Source organism: Thermobia domestica, chromosome 10 (assembly GCF_964235325.1).
Source record: "Thermobia domestica chromosome 10, izTheDome1.hap1.1, whole genome shotgun sequence".
Classification (NCBI taxonomy): Eukaryota; Metazoa; Arthropoda; class Insecta; order Zygentoma; family Lepismatidae; genus Thermobia; species Thermobia domestica.
In genome coordinates, this window is record NC_137463.1 from 119,440,230 (window position 1) to 119,464,625 (window position 24,396).

At 34.6% G+C, this 24,396-nt stretch overlaps 1 protein-coding gene across 1 annotated transcript in view; it reads right to left on the reverse strand.

Annotated features, from left to right (window-relative positions):
• The window catches only part of LOC145662072 (U-scoloptoxin(16)-Er12a-like), a 54,871-nt gene extending 43,041 nt beyond the window's left edge, over nucleotides 1–11,830 (reverse strand). Inside the window, exon 1 of the mRNA XM_081727409.1 lies at nucleotides 11,611–11,830. The gene's annotated coding sequence lies outside the window, so the exon portion shown is untranslated. The remainder of the gene's footprint in view (nucleotides 1–11,610) is intronic.
• Nucleotides 11,831–24,396: the final 12,566 nt, after the last annotated feature.

The window sequence follows — 24,396 nt, forward strand, 5'->3', positions numbered from 1 at the left end:
TCGTAACTGACACATATTAGGTTCGTAGCAATATTTATCGACACATTTCTTCCATATCTGGGATTGCGAGAGCAAAGCTTTGTCACTGATATCACGGTGACTGTGTTACTTATTAGGTCATTTCACTTACTATTCCATTCAGTAACTATCTTTCAGTCAATATCACATTGTATTACCAGGGGCACACATGTAACATTTGATTCAGACAATGTATAAAAAAGCGAGAATTGTCCAAGTCCAGAACAATTTTCGTTTGTATTGAGAACACGACTACTGAGGTGGGAAACACTGATCAAGTTTGAGGATTTGTATAGGAGGGATGGAATTGAGATGTGATTTTACAGAGGGATATCAGTTCACTAACTTGAGGGTAGATTTAATAATATATTGAGGTTACGATGACCTGCCTTAATCCATGCTACATGCAATTAGTGTAATACAGACGATGTTAGCTGTTACATATGTTACTGAATAAATTACGACGATTAGAGAGAATATCTAACATGCAGCGATATTTTCTAACATTTACATTTTATATTTATAGGATATTTCGGAACTATGGCTACCAAGAACCCTTCTGGGTAGGTATCGAGACCCTTTACATACATTTGTTTACTCAATTCAACATTATACAATTTGCTTTAATATCATATTTACATTCCACACATTTTTATCTTAATATACATACGCTCAATAATTATTTAAACTTTCAAATTAATAACCACGACAAATTAAATTTTTAGGTTGCAACACTTCACATAGAAAATCCGAATATATCATAAATTTAATTAAGTAACCGCACATAATGATAAAATTAATATTCTCAAGCATTCTATTTAGGCTAGTAGACATTTAATTCGCATGGCATTCACGTAAACACAGAATATATATATAAATATATGATTCTAAAATGTTAATACTATTTTTGGGCCCAAACAACTACAACAACATTCACGTTTATGGTTGCCAATGGAAACAAAAGTAGAGATGACTGATAATCCGAAGGGGAATTCCGAACGAATAATGAGAAGAAAAACGTAAAATTTTGTCGTGTACTGAACCATTGCTCACTATTACGGGTTGAAATATGATAAAGAAAACGTTTCCTCAATATCCCACATCAACGAATACTTCCACATCGTGTCTCGCGATACCTCAGCTGGTAAATGAAGTTCAAATGATATATGTTGAATGGTTGATATTTGTCAAGTTCAAAACATGGGCCGGTCCAGCCAGAAGTGTCACTGTGGTCTCTTAATTTAGAGTTTCAAAATAAAAAATTATCCGACCCCCCAGAAACTGAGAAGAGTTACGAGTAAAGTACGGAAAACTAGACTAAAGTCAATAAATAGAAAAATCCTAACAGGGATTTCCCAAGTTAAAAAATAAATAAATAACTTTTATACTAGTAAGTTGTCTGCCAAATCTTACTGGTAGCTCCCAAATTCGTAAGGGTGCCAACCTTGAGGCGTCGACTAGTTTCAAAATACTATGTCTACTAGAAGTAGAAGAAATGAAAATTCATGGACATTGGGGATTTTGGACGGTCTGGTACGCTATAACGAGATTCTACCGTAATAAATTTTCTATATTATTCAACCCTATCCACCCTGTCAGCTCTGCGAACAATAATGAACTTAGCTTAATAAGGTGACGTGGAAAAAGAAAAAAAAATTAAACTTGCAGAGTAGTATCGCAAATATAAAGTGAACGAGTATTTTAAAATTGTTTTAATTCTGCAAACGGTTATTCTTTTCTGTGATTAACTGGAAAAATATCCGCAATCATTTGCTACATGGCTACCGTTTGTATCGTCATTTTGGATGTTTAGTTAGTATGTTTGTTTACTATCTAATGTCAAACCACGAAGTGAAAATACAATCCATCATTTTTACAGGACACACTATCCTCACAAAATTTCTGACGTAATGATCAGTGCACCAAATATTTATTATTATTATACATATATATAATCAATACCTTGTGTCAAAATTCCCAACCGGGCACATATTTGCACGGGCGTCCTATTATTTACTCACATTTATTATCATATATACATATCACTACTATTATTATTACTCCTTTATATATTTTTTCATTTCTTTTTAACGTAGATTTATTTTCAGACACCCTATAGGGTACAATTACGCCCAAGACTGTTCACAGCAGTCTGATATATATATATATATATATATATATATATATATATATATATATATATATATATATATATATATATTAACCGCTTAACTTATAATTTTTTCGCAAAAGTCGCTTCAAATTTTATAATTTTTTATTGGTTATTTTTCTTGTACGTTGAAGGTAGAGGTACGTGGAAGCAAACATTACTAAAACTGTCTAAAATTTAGGCCCGAGTTAGGCACTTGAAAATCACCGATTTTAAAACCACAAGTATATTCGTTCGTAATAAAAGCAAATGTATCTTATTGTTAATCTTACTTTTTTGAACACTTTTTGTATACATGAAGCGACAACGAATCTTTTAAAACGTTTTATTCAGTTCGTTCAATTTATTTGAACTATAAACTGATCAAAATTGTGATTTAAATTTTCGCGCAAGAAATATTAAAATCCTGAATATGTGCGTTTCACACTAAAGATTTCCAAATTACACTAGCATCTTGAAAAAACGAAAGAGTGGGGAAAAAGAGTACCGTATAAGTAGATATTCCATTCAATCTACTACGAATTTTTGTATTCTTTTTGCAAAAAAAATTACCATTACTTCAAAGAGAAATAACATACAAATGATTTCTTGGTACAATGTAGATATGCTATTTCAGTTCCGTCATTTCGTCAATAAGCATTGGCCTCCAATGCAAAATATTAGCCGAAAATAGTTATATGAATCTTACCCAGGGGCGCCGATCCTGGGGGAGGCCGGGGTGCTCCCAAATCTCGTGTGGGGCCCCCTAGTGTATTCATGAATATACAATATTTGGCATGATTTGAATGCAATTTGTCTTAATATCCTCATATATACACCTTCTGCGTCTGAGTTACCCCCGAAATTTACATGGAAATCGGCGCCCTTGATCTTAGCCACATCTACCGGACACCCATATACTCAGCTGCGTATGGCGAACGTAAGGAATCGCCGTTGAAATTTATATTCAGATCTTTTTTCTTTGCACGCATATATTCGTGATCATAATTTTAGGGCAAAAAAACGTAATAATTCGTAGTTTAAGTTAAGAGGTTAAATCACCAACCCACCACATACTTTTGTACACTGATTAACACGCGAGAATTTGTATAAACTGAGACTAGATTCTTTCAGTAGAAACCAAAGAATATTTCACTTCACGGCTTTATATTATTTTGTATGCAAAGGAAAATTCAATATCATTAACTACATGCAATTATGTTTCGGAAAATGTCAAAAATGCAATCGTTCACAGAAAGCAACGGAAAGAGAGAATTTGAAACTGCAGCCTGACAACAAAATAAAGTCATATACACAAACTTCAAGTTAAGGGAATAGGCAAAGCGTACTATTATTAATAATTTGATTACTGGACTATATAAATGATTGTACTTTTCAGGAGAGTTAATTTACAATGTAAGTTATCTAAACACCTATTCATATGGGCCAGATCTAATATTTACTAACCAATAATTACAAAAGAAGGGTAATTTCTGGATCCACTGAATCATTAAGTTTTAGAGTAACAAAACTAGCGGCGAATAGTTATCAACTCGGCACGAGATGGCATTAATAGTACGAAAACTAACTTTGCACTATTAAATAAACTTTGTACTCCGTCATCACTAAATATAAGCAATTTACTACTTGATTATGATACGGGATTACTACGAATTTGCGTGGCGAATTGATTTATCTATTTAAACTAACCACAAGAGATGACTAATTGTATATACAATACACTGTCTGTAAGGAAATAAATTATACCTCCACTTGCACATTACTTCTAAGGTCAAAATACTAAACTACTCACACATACGTACTCTATCCCACATGGACTAAGAAAACAAATATTAATACATATTACTACACATGTTAAATCATATCACACCACTCGACTATACGTAAATCAAACATTTCACCATTTTAACAATCGGCTCTGTAAACTGGGAAAAGAAACGGAATGAAACATTGCCAACGGGCCCTTTTATTAACTAAATCATGTGTTCCAATTACTACTAATGAAAAAGAAGGATAGATCCCTTTCCTGATGCAAAAAGAACCCTGCCTAAGAATCGTTCAATCCATTTCCGTAGGAAGCTTTGGTAAATTCAGGGGTAAATGAGAGTCCCTGTGCTAAATTACTCTGACATTATGAAAATTAATTTAACCGCCATGTTACAATAAAAAAATCACATTTACTACATATACAGACAAAGGTATATTAGGACAGGACTATTGCAACCTAACAGGAAAGAGTTATCAAGGGAAAGCTAATATTCAAACTGTTTTGAAAAATGATCACACACTATGATGAATCCTGTTCATCACTATTAATGATTACGAAAATGGCGTCGCCTAGGTTGAAGTCCATATCTCACTGTTTGTTAGCTGTTTTAAAATGAAAATCCAAAATTTTTGGTACTCTATACACTCCCAACGGATTTTTTAATCAATTGAAATTGGTTTTACCTTATATTACTACATTCTAGCTAGATATGTCCAGAGCGAAACTGACGTTGTCTTACTCGACGCTTTTCAGGTAGCAAAGTGACAAGAAGCGCGCCCTAATACTAGAACGTCAGAAATAAGTCCAATCAAGGCAAAGAATTTTGGCGGCGGAAAAATATAAAACGAATAAAAAATAGTAAAAACTAGATGAAACCGGATTTTGGCAGGATATGGGCATCTCAGAGGGATGAAGGAGTCTAAATTATTCTTCCAAATAACAGATTGGTGGATAATTTCAAGAATTTCAGTCCAATTGCGGGCCTATTTTTCCGTATAGCATTAAAGTGTATAATTTCAATACTCATCCATTTGAAGTGCCCATATACAGAGTTTACAATAAAATAATGTATAAATAAATATATTATTCCCCGAAATATAATTACTATTGGGTTATTCAAAGCTTCCACGTTAATCCTGGTTTGAATAAGGAAAAAACGAATATACTATATGAACCGAAGGATATATATTGAAAAATCGACAGTACACAGTGCGTTCAAAAAATATTGGATTCCTCCAAACAAAAATTTCATTACCCCGACTGTAAAGGGTACATTACAAAGTGGAGGAATTATTTGTTTTTCATTGATTTTCCATTGACATTGATGTTTATATTTTCTTGTTTTTATTATATTCCATCCATTTTAGGACAATTTGCTTTTGAAATATACAATTACGTACTCTCTTCTATATTCAAACTTAATTTCAGCCATCCCCTTTTTGTAGTTTTTCAGATAAGTGGAGGAATTATTTATTTTTTATTGATTTTCTTCCAATGTTTCGTGCTTTTCTTCATTACGTCCCATTCATTTTAGGACAAGTTACTTTTAGAATATACAATCTACCTAGTCTCTTCTACATTTGAGCTGAATTTCAGCCATCTCCCTGTTTTAGGTTTACAGATAAGTCAAGGAATTCTTTGTTTTTCATTGGTTTTCCATTAACATTAATGTTAATGTTTCGTGCTTTTTGACTATGTTCCGTCCATTTTATTACAATTTTCTTTTGAAATATAGACTCTACATAGTGTATTGTACATTTGAGCTAAATTTCAGCCGTCTTCCCCAAAGTCTGTTCACACCATTGCAACTGGATAGGCCCTTTATCTATTAACAGAAATATAAGGTGCTTTTTACTTCTCTTTCCATTTAACACGTGGTCCATTCCTTTCTTAAGATGTATCATGAAGGTGGGCTAAATCCATAAAATTGTACTTTTGTGCTCTATGCCCTTTATTATGACTTCACTATTACTGGTAATCATCAACAGAGAAACAGAGATTTTGTGATTTCCGGTAATCAATTGTGAAAACTGATAATAGAAGTTCGAATTCCTACATTCAGCAGCCCAGAGCAGTGATTACTGATAATCGGGATTGATTTATAATAATCAAGACATCCAACTATCATAGCAACACATAAACAAATTGAACTGTAATTTCATACAGCTGGATATTATCCTGAATTGGGATTCTGAGTGAGAAACTAATCATAAATGATGTCATAATGCGAAAACTGTGTATTATTATATATATTTAGCATATTATACAATGTAAATATTACAGTTAAGAGCCTTAGCTAATTGTGTAATCACTCAATCGGGTCTGGATCATTCATGTTGGGAACCCTATAGAAGATTACCTTCAATATCAAATATTCTGTAACGAGTGCACTGAAGTTCAGTCACTTAGTACTACTTGATGGGCAATCGAACCAAGATTTTTCAGTTGGAAGTCTAGCACGCTACCACTACACCACCGATTGCTGTAGCCAAACTTTAACAAATGGTGTAGTATTTCTTTCTGAGAACGATAGCATGAAAAGTGTATACTGCAGCTCAATGATGTCTTTGGAATGACCTGGTAATTCTCTTGCCCTTTCCCAACCAACATTCGTAAATCGCTTCTATCATGATACAGGTGTTTGCTTCCACATTCTTACGTATTGTTTGTCCAGTATGATAAGTCGATTCTTCAGAATCACTTTGTAAAAGTTTAACTTTGGTGTGAACAGCATTTAAACCTATGTTAGATAGCTGTATTAATCATAAGACCATTACGTTACCCCTACACTATCATGCCAACTAAAATTCCAAGCCAAATATTACTTACTTTAGCCCTGATCTTTGGAACGAATCGACTTCTTCCTGTAATGTTATTTACACCAAAGTGCGCAATGAAATTAATTTATTCGACGGCCTAAAGAGAAATTAATGCTCACTAATAAAGGAAAAACATATTATCCAGGAGAAAATAGAAAAATAAAATATATTTTGCGGTAATTTCGCCGTGCAAATTCAAAGTACGGAAATAATAATAATAATAATAATAATAATAATAATAATAATAATAATAATAATAATAATAATAATAATAATAATAACAACAACAACAACATATAAAGTTGAAAACAACTATGTTTGTGGCTCCTAATCTCTTGAACCACCCAACCGATCTCGATCAAATTTTCAACATAGATGAGGTTCGGGTCTAAGATGGTATTTATCTATTTACTTTGACGATATAACTTAGGGTTGGGGGAGGGAGGAGTTCAAAGGAAAAATAAAACTTGATAACTCGTGAAACAAAGTATCAATCTCAATCAAATTTTTAATATGGGTGAGGTTCGGACCTGAGATGATTTTTATCATTTCACTTTCACTTGGGGAGGTGAATGGGAGAGGGAGATATATAAAAAGAAATAAAGCGTAAAGACTCTTGAACCACCAAACAAATCTCGATCAAATTTTCAACCTAGATGGTTTCTGTCATATCACTTTGACGTTGTAACTTAAGAGATGGAGGGGGGGGGGATAAGCGATATCTAAATAAGAACGAAAAATGACCGGTGTTAGTGGCGAATCTATAATTTTTGGAGTCGCTGAGATTAACAGTGACACGTCTGATGCTGTTTAAATCCAAAATCAGTCCCGCAACTTGGAGCAGGGGAAGACATATAAAAATGATTGAAATAACCAATATTGGTGTGGAATTCATACTTTTTCGGCACGCTGAGATGAACAATGACGCTGGAGATACCATGCCCCACAACATAGGGTGGGATATATAAAACTCATCGAAAATAACAGATATCAAAGAGCGCTTTAGTAATACTACACAGTGACTTAGTAACGGAACATAGACGATTACTATTTTTTCTCAAATTAACCTAACAAAGCGGGTAATTGATAATAATAATAATAATAATAATAATAATAATAATAATAATAATAATAATAATAATAATAATAATAATAATAATAATAGACAATTATATTGTGAATGTGAACATTTATTATTATTATTATTATTATTATTATTATTATTATTATTATTATTATTATTATTATTATTATTATTATTATTATTATTATTATTATAAAACTCATCGACTTAAGGTCAGACATAAGGGTGGATCTTAATCTTATCCTTCTCTTTGACAGGCGTCGGCTCCTTGACTTGAAATTTTTTCATGTAATTCTGCATGGTGATTTTGTTCTGGAGAACTTTTTCTTTTTAAAAATTCCTTACAGAAACATTCGGAAATTTGTTCCGTTTATTAGTAAATATCTATTTAGGTCAATATATAAAAGTATAGAAACAGCTAATAACTTTTTCTGGTTCTTCACTTGTTTCATAAGACTTTCAAGAAGGTGAGTGAATTATTTTTTTAATTTTTTAAATAAACTATGAAATGTCTGAATATTTTTAGGATTGCAACTGATTGTGTTAATATTGTTTTGTATTTTCACTAAATACTGTATTGATTTGTTATATATATATATATATATATATATATATATATATATATATATATATATATATATATATATATATATATATATATATATATGTATGTATATTATATTTTTTAAATAAAATTATAAAACCCTTTTTAATTCTGAACAGATACACATGTTTATTTCTTATTCTATTATATTTCTGGGGGTCATTTTGTAAAGTTTGTAAGGTGCCATTTGAAGGATATTTTTATCTTTTGTTAGTTTTTTTAAAATTATTTTCTCGTCTTTTACTTTCCTATCATCTTTTCTTTTCTTCAATGCTTAATTCCTTCCTTACTACGGATACTGCACTTTTTTTAAAAAAAATAGTCATGGATCTTTATTTCTGTCATATGTAATTTTTTATGCTTATTTTATTTTCGTCATTATTACTAGCTTTATGAATCAGTGTACTTTACTTGATGTGTTTAAGTTAGAAATATTTTTAAAAATTTGTAATAGCAGCTACATAGTGTCTATTTGAACATTTTTATTTCTTTTAATATTTTGTAAATTGTTACAACTACATGGCCAATTATAATCTATTTTTGAATTTTACACTGTATACTTTTCCTATATGGTATACCTTTTTTATATGCATGTTAATTATGCTCATTGTTTATTAATTTTTTTACTATTGTTATTTTTGTATTTCCCAGTTTGTACAGATACTGCATGTTTTTATGTTATTTTTCTGAACTAATATTTTATCCAATTCACTTTTTTTTGTATAATCAATTGTATGTTGTTAATTCTATTTGCATGCGCCTTATACTTGTAAACATATTTTTCTTCCTTTGGGGCACCTGTGGCTGTAATGCTGTTTGCTTCCAATAAACATATTACAAACATTATTATTATTATTATTATTATTCACTTTTGAAGTTGCATGATAAAATTATTGGAAAATATGTTGTTTTTTTTTGTAATTCTTCTTGGATTGTATGTTTTTCCTTTATTAGTGGGCATTAATGTTTCTCTAGGCTGTCGAATAAATGAATTTCGTTGTGCACTTTGGTTCGTTCCAAAGATCAAAGCTAAAGTAAGTAATATTTGTCTTGAAATTTGAGATGGTCAGATAGTGTAGGGGTAACGTATTGGCGTTATGAATAATACAGCTATCTAACATAGGTTCAAATCCTGTTCACGTCAAAGTAAAATTTTTACAAAGTGATTCTGAAGAATCGACTTATCATTCTAGACAAGCAATACACAAGAATGTGGAAGAAAACACCTGTATCATGATAGAAACGATTTACGAATGTTGGTTGGGAAAGGGCAAGGGAATCACCAGGTCATTCCAAAGACATCATTGAGCTGCAGTATACACTTTTCATGTTATCGCTCGCAGAAATAAACACTACACCATTTGATAAACAATGTTTGGCTACAGTAACCCGTGGTGTAGTGGTAGCGTGCTAGACTTCCAACTGAAAATTCTTGGTTCGATTGACCATCAAATAGTATGATTTTTTCGCATAAAATAATAGCTGCAATCAGAGATTCATCTTGTGATGGAGAACTTACAAAGCGTCCCTGACCACAATTTGTGTCTACAGTGTGTGCGTTCTACATCATACATTGGAATGATAAGTATGTTCCGTATTTATATTTGTCCCCCTCTCTCTTTCTTGACGTTTCCCTATCCTGTCTTTGCATCTTTCACTTCTCATCCTCTCTTTTCCACACACACACGCACTTCATGTTCCAAAATTAAAACGGAGCAAGAGCTCGATATACCTGGTCTGGAGAATCTAATTCAATGTGCTTTATTCACATTAAAATTTCAAATATGCTACATCTATAAGGAACATAAACTTTTCCTTTCGAACATTTGTAACTTTTCATTACGATACAGTTTGGACTTTTAATATGGGATATTTCTGATAGAACTTTAGCAGTAAACTAGCACTTATTTACTGCTAGCAGCCTTTCTTATAATTTACCATCACGTCTTTCTTCCACGCTATACTTACTGTTGTACAGCACCACAATTACCCCTGGTGGCGAAAATTGGGACTAATTTTATTTTCTACACCAATCGCTTCTGCATGTTCCCAAATATGTTCCTAGCAAGTTTGGTTGCATTCTGTCAAGTGGTTATGTCTCCAGAGTTCTCTGAACAGCGATACTTATTTTATGATAACCTGGTAGAATAAAGGTTTTTATGGTGGAAATAGAAGAGCGAAAAAGACTGAAATAATACACGAATTTTTAAATTTATGAAACATGATCCTACTTCTGGCACCTCAAAGCATGCTCCGATTACCCTAAAATTTTGCATGTGACTTTTCACCATCAAAAGTTAACCTTTCCACACTATTAGAAATTACATTTAAAAATTCGAATTATTTTCGTTCCAGACGCGTAGCGGTGGCTCAGTGGAAGAGCGTTCACCTCTGGTGCTTGGGGTCCCGCGTTCGATCCCAGCCCCAGCCAAGTGAACTTTGTGGTGGACAAACACCGTGTGCGTGGGTTTTCTCGGGGTTATCCCGTTTCCTCCCACTTCCTTAATTTCGCCATTTCATTCATTACTCATCATCACCGTCTCCTTTAGCCTAATCGGCATAACCGTGGGACGTAAAGCTCAAATATTTCATTTCGTTTTTTTCGTTCCATCCTAATAAACAGAGTTACCATTCACTAAAAACAGTGCTGTTTTCTGATTCATAAGTATTGACTTTCAATGTTGTTTTAATTTAAATAATAGTCGCATCCATACAAACTCCAGAAAGCAGGAACAATTAAAATATTTAAAATATTGATTAACTACTGATTTTATAACTACTGATTCATATACGTATATCGAACTCAAAAGATTCATTTTTTAATCTATTATTAAAGGCTTCGCGGTAAAAATGAAAATGTCGTATACAATCCAGATTTATAGGCCTCCTTTACTGTATAAAATATATTTTTAAATTCTAAAATTTCGGGACACACCTGTAGGGATATTCTTGGTCTTGGTGCTGAAATGAGACACTAACAAGCAATCGAACCTAGATATAATTGGGCATTACTGAATTCAACAAGCTGGAAACTTAAAAAGTACGAGTGCAATGATTGTCTTGGCTTATACCAATGGGAGGAAGAATAGTGAAAAAGTCTAATTAAAAACTTAATTTGAAAACTTTAAATTAAAGAAAAATCATTACCTGAAATTAAAATTCTAATTTTGCAGAATCCACTGGAAACACCCAACTGTGAGAATTGCTTTCCTAAAATGAGCTGAAATTATTATTCGCGCTTATGAAAAATGAGTTGGTATTACTTTTTTTAATGCACCGCGATCTTACATTCAATTGTTCTGAATGGTCAGTTGAAATCTTGCAATTAATGATGCCACACTGAGATATTTGTGAATGGTTACTACCGCCAAGTTTCCTTTAAAGCCTGAAGATTTGAACTATATATGAATTAATCAATCTCACGACCATTCGATTTATTGCACCAGATCATTTGGTTCTTAGTACTAATCTACTCTAGCGTAAGAATAGGATGTCCTTCAGTATTACCAATAAATGCTTCAAATCTAAGGGAACAATTCATTAGTGCTATAAACGTAAAAGAGTGAATAATCAATCGTATTCAGATGTGTATCAAGATTGTACAATATCAACCTTTGTCTTTGCAGAGCAAGGAAATAAAAATTATACCGTCACTATCTGTCACTTGCAAAAAATACAGTTTATATACTGTTCCTCAAGACAGATACAGAGAGACAATTTGTCCATAGTTAGAAATTTATTGTTTCGACTTATCTGAAGCAAGCCTTTTACCATTCAACTTATGATAGAGAGTATAAAGGATTCATCAATGCTATTTTATAAAATGAACATGAAATATCAATGAAGCGATTACCTTAACTATACCTTCAAAAAGATTGCATAGAATTATTAACAATTATCCTTCCATTCAGCTATTGTTAAATTACAATTGATGCGTTGACAAGGAAGAGCTTGTAAGCCACAAAAACTAAATTTTAGTGGACACGCTAAAAATGTTGATGTCGAAGGCATGAGACTTTCTTTTAACGTCATTTTTCGAGAAACTGAAGAAACTGAACTACTTGTTTTAATATTCTCCATTAGGCTTTACCTAATATATACTGTGACTAGACAGTAAAATAATTGCTGAACAAAGGAAACCAATTTTATTATAAAATTAATATCTTCTGAAAACTTTGCCAACTAAACACTAGGCTTCATCAGACACTATCTTGATTCAAAGTATTAACCCTGCTACTACCGGATTTTTTCATTACACTGAATACCGTTGGGGTCACTGGTGACCCCATTTCATTTATTCAAGGAACACGGCCTTCTTTGTTTAAAAAAAACATTTAATGGTGCCCACTTTTACATTGTATCGTGTTTGTTTATACATTGTTATTAATTTAGTTTTTCTGGTCATGTAATATGCTTAATGTGTTGGTAAATTGATAACATAGTGCAATTATATAAGTTAAGTACAGGTATGCACACAGGGGAACTTAATAATTTGAATGATGATTAGTAGTATAGGTGAATTTTCCAGTCTAATTGCCTATTTTAGACATACAATTCGATTCTAAAACAGTTTTCTAAATTTTTGTTTACCTGCGAATAATTTTTTTTTTTTTTTTTTTTTTTTACGAAATTTTGATCTCCAAGAAACAAACTACTCACAAAATAACTTGTACAAAATTATACTGTCGTTTTAGTCGTTGTCAAATTTTACACAAAGAATAGCTGAGTGTTGCTTATACACGTATGTTTCGCATCTTTGCATATGTCTTGCATAACATACCGCTCATAGGAATGACTTATGTATTGGCTTCTGAAGATATACACGGGAACTCTGAACGCCGAAGTCGGTTTTGTGTAGTTAAAGACTTAGCTAGTTCAAGAACAAATATTCTCCATCTGTAAGTACTGCTGTTCCATTCAGGATTGAGTGAAAACCAAATGATGAAAACGTTGAGAGCACTGAAGCTAATGACGGAGGGGTCAGCGTCCTCAAAATGACACTAATTGTTCATCAATAGTAATGCTACCCGCTATATATGCGTCCTGTAACGTACTTCCACATGCATCAAAAGCGTCTCTAATTGGAAATAATTTGTCCGAACTATGTTTTTTGCCTCATGGTTGAGTGTCATTGAACCGGAAGCATCGAGATATCTGTGTAAATCTATTCCTCCACATTGATTTGTTGGAAATAGGCCTGTCATCTTCTTTATTCCACAAATGTGTAATACACTCATTGTGTGCTTCTTATACTTCCGCCAGCATAAGAAGCAATATGAAACACTGAAGTTCACCCTTATCAACATACGCCCATTTATATCCATATGTACGAGGGCTATCCAGAAAGTAGATTACGTTTTCGTCTGTGTCCGCTAGGGGCGGGGCTAGCGCGGCCATCTTGGGGTCAGAGCGTTGCGCAGCTCAGTCGGCATCTAGCCGTGCTAATGAGAGGTTCGTGCTGTGCTCCGTTAAGATACTGTGACGGTTTGAAATGTCTGCGTTAATTGAAAATCCCGCGAGCTGCGAGGTGCGTGCAGTAATAAGGTTTCTGACAGCAAAAAACTGTAAACCGATAGAAATCTATCGGCAGCTGTGTGAAGTGTATGAGGACAACATTATCACTGAAGGTGGAGTGCGACAGTGGGTCATAAGATTTAAAAATGGCCGAACCAATGTTCACGACGAAGATCGAAGTGGGAGACCCAGCAAAGTGACTGCCGAACTTGTCGAAAAAGTCGATGTTAAAGTCCGTGAAAATCGAAAGTTCACAATAACGGAACTTTCTTTGAGTTTTCCACAAATTTCGCGAAGTTTGTTGCACGAAATCATCAGCGAAAAGCTTGGTTACCACAAGTTTTGTGCAAGATGGATTCCAAAAATCTTGACAGAGGACCACAAAAATCAGCGAATGGCTGCAGCGTTGCACTTTTTGGACGCCTACAATAAGGATGGTGACTCTTTACTCGATCGCATCGTTACTGGTGACGAAACATGGGTGAAACACGTGAACTGTGAAACGAAATTGCAATCAATGCAGTGGGGGCACACAGGTTCTCCCCAAAAACCCAAGAAATGCATGCAAACAATGTCGGCAAGGAAGATGATGGCGACTGTTTTTTGGGACAGAAAACGTGTGATTTTGGTGGACTTCCTGGAAAGAGGCACTACAATAAACGCTCAAAGGTATTGCCAAACTCTGCAAAACCTCAGAAGAGCAATTCAAAACAAGCGCAGAGGAATGTTGAGCTCTAAGATCTTGTTGATTCACGACAACGCCCGGCCCCACACGGCAAATGTCACGCGTGAAGTTCTTGAATCTTTTCAGTGGGAGTTGTTTCCTCATCCGCCGTACAGTCCCGACCTGGCACCGAGCGACTTCCACCTATTCCCAGCAATGAAGAAGTGGCTGGCTATGCAGCGTTTTGATGACGACGAACAGCTGCAAGAAGAGGTAACGAAGTGGTTGAAGTCGCAGGCGGCCGAATTTTTCGACGAAGGAATTTCCAAGCTCGTACATCGCTACGATAAATGCCTTAATTTGAATGGTGACTATGTCGAAAAGTAGTATTTGTGTGTGGCTTTCATCTGTATATAATAAAATTTGTTTCCTATACTTTGTTGATTTTTTATTCCAAAACGTAATCTACTTTCTGGATAGCCCTCGTAATAGAGCATTCCTTGTTTGTCCATTTCAAAATAGTTTCAAGAATATTGGATCTCATAAAGTGCTCGAAAGGAGATTGAACCGTATCCACATTCCTGATACTATGACGTGTAAGCCCTGTTTCCAGTCTTGATAATATTGCGAAACGGAGTCTTAGAGACGGTAACTGAATCCTGAGAAGTCCTTAGTGGATTACTATTGTAGATTTATTGTCCATTCTTTGACTTGAAAAGAAAATGCGGATTCTTAAGATAAAAGAAAATCAACATTGCAATAACATAAGATGACTAACAGAAATCAGAATCAAAATCAGAATAAGGATAGAAATATGTTTATCATCGTAGTTGATCGTACTCATTAGGAACAATTTTAGTGGATTATTCAGAAACACAACATTGAATAATGTGCCGCGGTGTTAGGTAGTACCTTCCTCTCTAGTGCCTGAGATTCCTGGTTCAATCTCAGCTCGCGCCAAGTGTAATTTGTGGTGAATAAACACAGTGTGCATGGGTTTTCTTGGGGTTCACTCGTTTTCTCCCACTTTCTTCTATCAGCCATTTCATTTATTCTCATTATCGTAGTCACCTTTAGCCTAGGTGGAATAATCGTGGACTTTTTTCCAATTCCTTTCTCTACAATATTGAATAAGGATGGGAAAAAGGAAATAACGAAAAGGGGAATCATATTATCAAATGAAAGAACAATTCTCAAATATGTCTTTCATGAAAGTTCAGAAAACTAATAGATCAGGACAAGAAAAACAGCAGATATTGTAAGGCTACGATTTCAACCAGGCGCTGGATCTAGAGGCGTGCCTTCGACCCAGGGCCGGGTTCTATTCCCGGTAGGAGTACAGCTGAAGGAAGAAATTGTATCGGATTCCCCTACACTCAGTACGCCTACGTCTCCTTTAGTCTACATAGCATAATCCAGTGACGTCAAACTCAAAACAAAGCAAATCATTATTGTAGATTTTTATACTACATGAAAGTATATCGGACTGCATTTTACCATTTCCATAAAATAATAAAATCAATTGACAACAATGATTGACAAAAATACAAATGCAACAAAAGTAGAAGTCCATTAGAATATACTTACTTGTAAGTGCAGATGTTGAGGTATCATTTTTGCTTCTTTCAAGTATACACTCATCTTCAGAATCTAGATATGAATCTGAATCATATTCATCTATATCATTATAGTCCAAAATTTCATCTATTTCACAATCGTCACTAGATGAAACATAATCACTTACAGGATCTTCTGGCGAAAAGTCAGAATCAGTGATTTCTTCATGCAATTTTTCTTCTACGTCTTCGCAAGATAGATTTTTTGATGCCATGGTGCTTCTCATACATTCGAGAAAACAATTGAAGAGTGACTTATGTCAAATTTCACTCCGAATAATCAGTGGCATGTATCGGAAAAATACAAAAGTTATTAATAATTGCTGGGGTCCTATACGACCCCAATGGTACTCTGTGTAGGAAGTAGAGAAACTTGCGCTTATACACACAAAAAATATCACAATGTACCAAAGTGAAGTTTCAAAGAAAACATGAAAATCCAATGTTTTTCATTTTTAACGTAATATATTACGCAAGTTACACATTGTTAAACTTAGCTTGGTGTCATATAGGACCCCACGGTAGTAGGAAGGTTAAGTTGGCGAAAGTATCACAAGACATGAGTTTTATAATAAAGTTGGTTTGCTTTGCTCAGCGATTAATTTATTATGTAATTATATTTTTTCTAGCAACTTAACTGGTTTTAAGATGTCACTAGGATGGATCTTATCACACAATAAACGACTTTTTGATATATTTTTGTGACACATGCTTTTCCATGTCAACGCTTCAATTATATATCTCTGGCATGAAAATAAAATAAGAATCGACTACTTTCTTGTTGGCAGTTAATTATCATCTATTATCAATGGTTTACAACATTAGGGCAAGATGTTATAGGAAAATAAACATTTGCTATATTACAATATACAGGGTTATAATGAACGGCACCGACAAACTGTACGAGGTGATTCCTCACTTCAATATAAGAGGAAAAGTCCATATGTGCATGTGGTGAAAAGCGCATAGTTTCAGAGCTAGAGTTGCCGAAAACTGTTCAAAAGCTAAATTTCAACATGCACTTTTTCGATTTTGAGAAACCACAAAATGGCGATACATATCTGTGTGAAGGATCATACATACCCAATCCCAAAAATACTCATCAACATGTAATGGAGGTACAAGGGTTCCCTACAGAGTATAATTCCCAAAGATGCTCGCAACAGAATTTTCAGATAAAGCAAATCCGGTAGATATGGACCCCATGAATGAGACGAACCAGGGTCATAATTCGTGAACTACCGGTATCCATCAGAGTACAGCGTGAATATTATTGTAGTGCCGTGGCGAATGTATGCTAGGTACTGTGTGTTTTCTTGAAGCAGAAGTGCACACATTTCTTCAGTAAGTCAATGTTTGATTTCAGATAGGTCAAATTTTTTCTTTATCACATTTCATTGAAAACAATATCCAACATTCTTGATGTAGATTTGTTCGCTTTTGTATTTTACTAGTGCATTTCATCATAGAAAATATGTTAATGAAAACAATGAAGTTTTCCGCGTTCAAAAACTACATCAAGTGAACTACCCTTCTTAATTCTCCTTGCGATAGATGAACCACTACCACTGTGGGAGAGACGGGCCACATAGGAAAGTGGTTCGTCTACCTCTTACGTTATATGCAGATAGCTTCAATGTTTATTGTATACACTTGAGGAGGGCTTTAAATTGATTTCTGATGAATGGATTATAAATCTTATATTGTGCAAAAGTTATTGTTTGTAATATCTGGGAAAAAGGGAGAAGGAGTGGGACAAAATCGCTTTCAATATTTCATATTTATATCCTTCTTCTTTAAGTATTTTTTGCGCTATTTTAAGGTTTGTAGATTTTAAGATGTATAACTATCCAGACCGCACGGCACTGCAGGCTGTATCAATTTCTAAGTCAACAACCCATCAAGAAAATTACCGAGGCTGCAATTTGGTGAAATATTAGGTTCAAATTGGAACAAGTCAGCAACTGTAGAAAATGCTGTTTCCTCCTTCAAAGAGACAGGAATAATTCTCCTTAACCGTAACGCCATCCCTAAGTATGCTTTCCTACTTTCAAATCCTCCTCTGACATCAACATCTATTAGTATTGAGTTACAAAGTGAGGTACAATATATTAGTCAAATGTAGCTACTTTAGGAACATCAGGACTAAAACAGTAACGAAATTAAAATTCTTCAGTCTCCAAATAAAGCCGTAAATCAGATATTACCTGAAACTATCCAGGAAACTCCTTCCAAAATATTGAATATCACCAGTCACTTTTCTAAAGTAGCCTAAATGAAATCTGCTAGGAAAAGTAGCAAGTGTTTGGGAAGACTACTTACTTCGAATGAACACATCAGCTTATAGAGAAAAAGGAAGAGGGAGGTTAAATACACCAAATCGATCACAAGAAATAAGAAAAAGGGAATTACTATATCATCATCTTCATTCAGAGATGATGATCAATCGATAATATATGCTGAAAGTGATGATATGGAGGAGTATGATCAAATTGAGTATGTTGGGTGTGGTGAAAATTATAATGAAACAAAAATAGAATTTGACTGGATACAGTTTTGTCTATTATGCGTGAACGCTGATTACATGATGGCTGTTCGGAATATGAAAATGCTTATGATTTGTGTGGTAAAGTTTTTCAAATATACAAAACAAGATGCAATGTACAGTACAATGTAATTACTAGCACTCATTTTATTTCTTAAAACATGAAACTTAAGTATTCTTGCCACTTGTAAATGCTTCTTTTCTAGTTTCAATGTTAAAAACGAAGTACATTTTTAGATGTTTTCTTTTTTACACTTCTATCTTAGTTTAACCAATATTATAAATAGATTATATCAGATCAATATCAAATTTCAGTAAAAACTTGGTTGCTGTAAAATATCAGCTTTATTAATATCACGTATTTAAAGACAAAACTGTTCCAATTTATTTATTTATTAGGTATTTATTTATTATTTATTGAGTAGGTTCTGCATATGGTCCATCACTCTCAGAGTGTATTGTCCATCTAACACATAGTACTATGGGATAGATGTACCAATCAGCCATTTTTTTTTTCAAGATTAAATTTCGGGTAGAAAATATCTTTTTTGATCCCCAAATCCTTTAGTTATGGTTACAGAAAGTCCTTTCTTGGATTTTGTGCGGAGAAACATGCTCTACGTCTAGAATTATTCGAGTTATTGAAGACAGAAAGGTCTCTACTGGCCTTGCCATATGCTCTGATTTCAAGATGGATACCAAGTGGTCAAAAGGTAAGCCTTGACAACATTTGACAGGGATTTCTTCGTCGGGAAGGCGGAAATGTTAGGAACCGCCAACTTCACAGTTTCTCGTGTTCGGAATAACACGTGCTGTGATGTACTTTCTCTTGGTGTATTTCACTTTTTTTGACCTGTAAGCGTGAAACAAAACATCGCAGCACGAGTTACTCCGAACACAAGAGAGAGTGGTGCTGTCGGTTCCTGACACTTCGAACTTCCCATCAAGGTATTCCATGTTTGTTGATGTCGAGGCATATCTTTTATCTACTTTGAATCCACTTTTAAATTAGAGTATATCCGAAAATTCTGTTGAGAACATATCTACAAATTATTCACTGTAGGGAATCCTTTGCACACCCATTGCATATTGATGAGATATGCATTATTGGATTGCTTACATACGACTTCCGTTACATTGATATTGATCGCCACTACACGGTTTCTCGAATTCGAAACAGCGCGTTTTGAAATTTAGTTTTCCACAATTTTGATGCACTCTTCCTCACATATTCATATGAACTTCTGGGCTTATTTTGATATGAGGACTTACTTATCACAGCTTGTTGGTATAGTACACTAACACCCTCTTTAAACAAAATCACGTTTGTATTGAAAGATATGATTGAGTGCTTGTCCCCCTTGATGCAGTTCTGCGTACGCCACTGTCAATAATTATTACAATATTGACTTATACTTTGTTTTAATCGTAAACAAAACTATGGAAACACATTTGGCAGCTCTTCTCTGTAATTTTGGTGAATGGGCTTATAAGGAAAGATGAAACGTTATGAGGCATGCATGGAATTATCAATAAAATTCATAGGTGACTATTAAAGCAGAGGAAAACATAGTTGCTGGAGTGTCTTAATAGCCTCTTTTTAATTTAAGAAAAAATATCAATATAAAAAACTGTATTCAGATTATAGAAGCAAATATTATCATTTTATTACGCCACTTTGTACCTCAGTTCTGAAATATCAGTATTCCTAAAGCCACTCTAGTACGACTCTCCTTAACCTAATTATTCTTTATTTTTAGTGAATTATTTAATCACCGACAAAAATTATGTTGGTGATATGGCAGATCAATATTTGACTCATCCGAGGTATTAACGTATTGAATAGAAGCTTATTTTGAAAACGACGGTTTTATAATTAGTTTTCATTTTATGAACAATTCTTCCAAAACTTGCTGTTGCTGTAGTAAAATATAATAAATAATAATAATAATCATCATAGGTATTCTGCCTTTATTGGCAGGTCACTAGCCGCAGTTGAGAAGCTTTCATGCTCCACGGTCCTCCGCTAACCTCTTCGTCTTCGCGTATTATCTTTCTATAATAAATAAAGTACAATTTTAAGATACAAGAAATAAATAAATTTACTGTAGTATTCCTGCCGTCCAAATGAGAAAATGAAATCCATCTTCATTTCACGTTCCTCGATTATACCCTTTGAGGTTACAAGGTTAACAATCAACGGATAATAATTAATTAAAGCGAGAGATTATGAATGAATTAGAGGAATGATAATGTGAAAGGAAACCTGACTACCCCAGGGGTAATCTACTCGACCACATCGCATCCCTTCTCACCTCCTACTCTAGTGGGAAGATAGCAAGCTGCATAACTTACAGTTCGATTGTACTCGAAATCATTTTGCACAAAAGATAAAACCCTTAACTCACTAGAGGCAATGTTCTCAAACTAAATCATACAAGTCGCTTCGTGCCTCACAACGGCAAAAAAAAAAAAAAAAAAAAAAAGACAAATATTATATAGGTAATACATTTTTCGAGCCTTCGGAGAACTATAAGAAGTTCATATTTGATTATGTTTTTAGTCTGGCGCATAATCTCTTTGTATCATACAACAACTTTCTCCAGTGGTAGTGAAGTGGCCTTATTATATGAGAAAAACGTCTTTAAGTTGTGACCTCAAGAACCTTTCCACGGTTGTAGTGTGATGTCAGTATCACTTGCAAATAACGTCCAGTTGTAGTCATGTTTCTTTAGATTCAGGAACAAACTGAAGTTTGATAGGGCCAAATATAGAGAATATGTTGAATGAAAGACGACTTCAAATCCATACTCATGAATAGCTGCCATGAAAACTACGGATATGTAACATGGAGCATTGCCAAATAACAGAATTCCTTTGTTCAGCATTTGTAGCCTTTTATCTTGGATATGAATTCGGAGTTGTCTCACATCAGTATAACATTGTCCTGTGATGATGTGACCCCCTTCAAGGTAATCAATCAATACTACACTTTAGGAATATATATATATATATATATATTCTCTTACTTTACCTTGTTTGAGGTATGGGAAGCAGGGTTCTTCCACTGTATAGACTGTTGTTTGGTTTCGGGATGATAGTGATGAAAACATGGTTCGTCCTTAGTGATGAATCGCGACAGAAAATAGTCAACTGCACGTTGAAACAGTTTCAAATTGTTCAATGACACAGTGAACTGAGTGCGCTTTTGTTCAACAGTCAGATGTGTGACACATCAAGCTGAAAACTTTGATAAACCAAGCTCATGTTTCAGAATGTGATGTGCTTGTTCCTGTGGTATGCTCAGCCTGCCTGCTATTTGATGAGTTGACACTATGTCAATCAAGTATAGTATCAAGTATAATGGCGTGATTATATCAAGTACAATGGCAATGTTTCCCTTGCTGACAGCACGTGATAATATCCCTGCCCTCTGGTTATTTTCAATACACCTCCTGCCATGTCTGAATCCTTGCACCGATTTTTTGATGGTGGCATATGAAGGGGCAGATTCACCTAAATATTGATAATATTCTGGTGGATATTGAACGCTAGCATTCCTTCGAATTATAGAAAACATATGACAACCCTGTTTCCATTTTACCAACTTCTAACATCTGACTCATTTCAAGGACTGTCAAAGACGAAAAGAAATTGGTACTTGCTACTAACAAAGCTTGTACCTTTACAATACATACAACACTGAAGCTTGAAGGGATATAATTTCTTGTTGCAATAAAGGAATGAGATCAAAAGTATAACTTGTTCTTCGGACGCTATATCCATAACAAAAAATTGTCTCTTACTATATGTTACCGTTTTCGCTCTGGACATAATAGTACTGAAATTGTTTGTAGCACTTGGTGACTGTCACTTCCCTTCGCAATAGAGGAATACAATCAGAGATGGAACCTTTCTTCCAGTACTGAAATAAAACTGCTTTCGCTGTCTATTTCCCATTGTTCACTCTGGTGATCAGTGATGAAATAAGTTAGAATTGAGAGTTCCCGTTTTAATAGAGAGACAAAACTCATTCTTGGAATTGTTTTGCTGTAGGTTGAAACAGTAAATAATAATAAATTTTTAATAATAATAATATATATACTGATAATATAATAATATTTATATTATATATTATAATAATTATATTTTGATTATAATAATAAACATTCACATAAAGGATGGAATACGTTGCTGAAATACAGAATCGAGTCTAAGAAACTGCTACTGGCTACCTATTTTCGTCTATGTTCTACGATCAATAACGTTGAAACCACAAATAGTTCACTTCCACCACTTCTGCTTTGAGTAGAAAATTAATGTACGAAACGAATCTATGTTCAGATGCTGAATTCATTCAAAAAATCAGACGGGCAAGGTCGCTCAGTAGTACAGTGTTTAACTTTAGTGTGTGGGTCCTCGGTTCGATCCCTGCCCAAGCAAGTTTGTGATGGACAATATCGTGATACTGTTGGGATAGTCTTCTGTTTCTCGGGATACTGTCGCTTCCTCCTACATTCTCACTTTACAAATTCTTTCATCATAGTTCATTTGCCTTAATCATTCGTCTTCCTTAGCCTAAAGGGCGTAACGGGGAACATTAAACTGAAAAACTCCATTTCATTTTTTACCTAAAAAACAGCTTATAACTATCTTATTCTTCCCGTTTTCGCTCCATAAGTATCAATATTGAAACCAGAAGTATAAAGGCAACCAAGAAAGTCCTGCAGCTTTTGCGGAGGTCTATATTCAATTGGCCCTCACACCGTGAGTTGAATGCCAATGAAGATAATGCGAAGATCAGTTATTGGTGTGGGTATATCCAACGTACTTCCTGGTTGTGGCAGTTCAGTTACACCGTTACGTAAGGACAGAGTGAACATAGGGCCTCCACAGAACGTCATAAGGGCGTGTGTGCTGTACGAGTTCAAACTACGGTCAAACGCCGTTGAAGCAGGGCGGAAGATATGCCAGGCATTTTGTGAGGGTGTTGTGACTACGCGGACAGTGCAGTGGTGGTTTAATAAGTTTAAGGACGGTGACGAAATACACGAAGACGCAACACGTTCAGGAAGACCGACACAAGCACAAAATGAAGATCTTCAGATAGCAATTGAGGCAAACAGTGGACAAATATGTAAGGAACTGGGACTACAATTCAGTGTGAGTGTAGAAACCATTCGGCAACACCTCCATCAACTTAGGAAATACTACAAGTTGGGTCGATGGATTCCACAAGATTTGACTCCGGCCAGAAGGCAACGTAAGCAGACACCTGTGTTCTTTGATGTCTCGTCTGAGAAAGGAGCCATATCTGGACGGGGTGTTGACATGTGATGAGAAGTGGTTTTCTGTACGAAGCTACTTGGCGTCATCATCACTGGTTAGCATCCAATGAACCGGTTCCAAAACAGCCGAAACCAGTGTTGTACCAGAAGAAATCCTCCTGTGTGTTTGGTGGACTGCTCGAGGCATCGTGTATCGGGGACTGTTACCAGGTGTTCAGAGCATCAATGCAACTGTATACTGTAAGCAGTTGAGCCGTGTTCAAGAAAAACTCAAAACTCTAGAGGCAGAACTTCTGAATCGCAAAA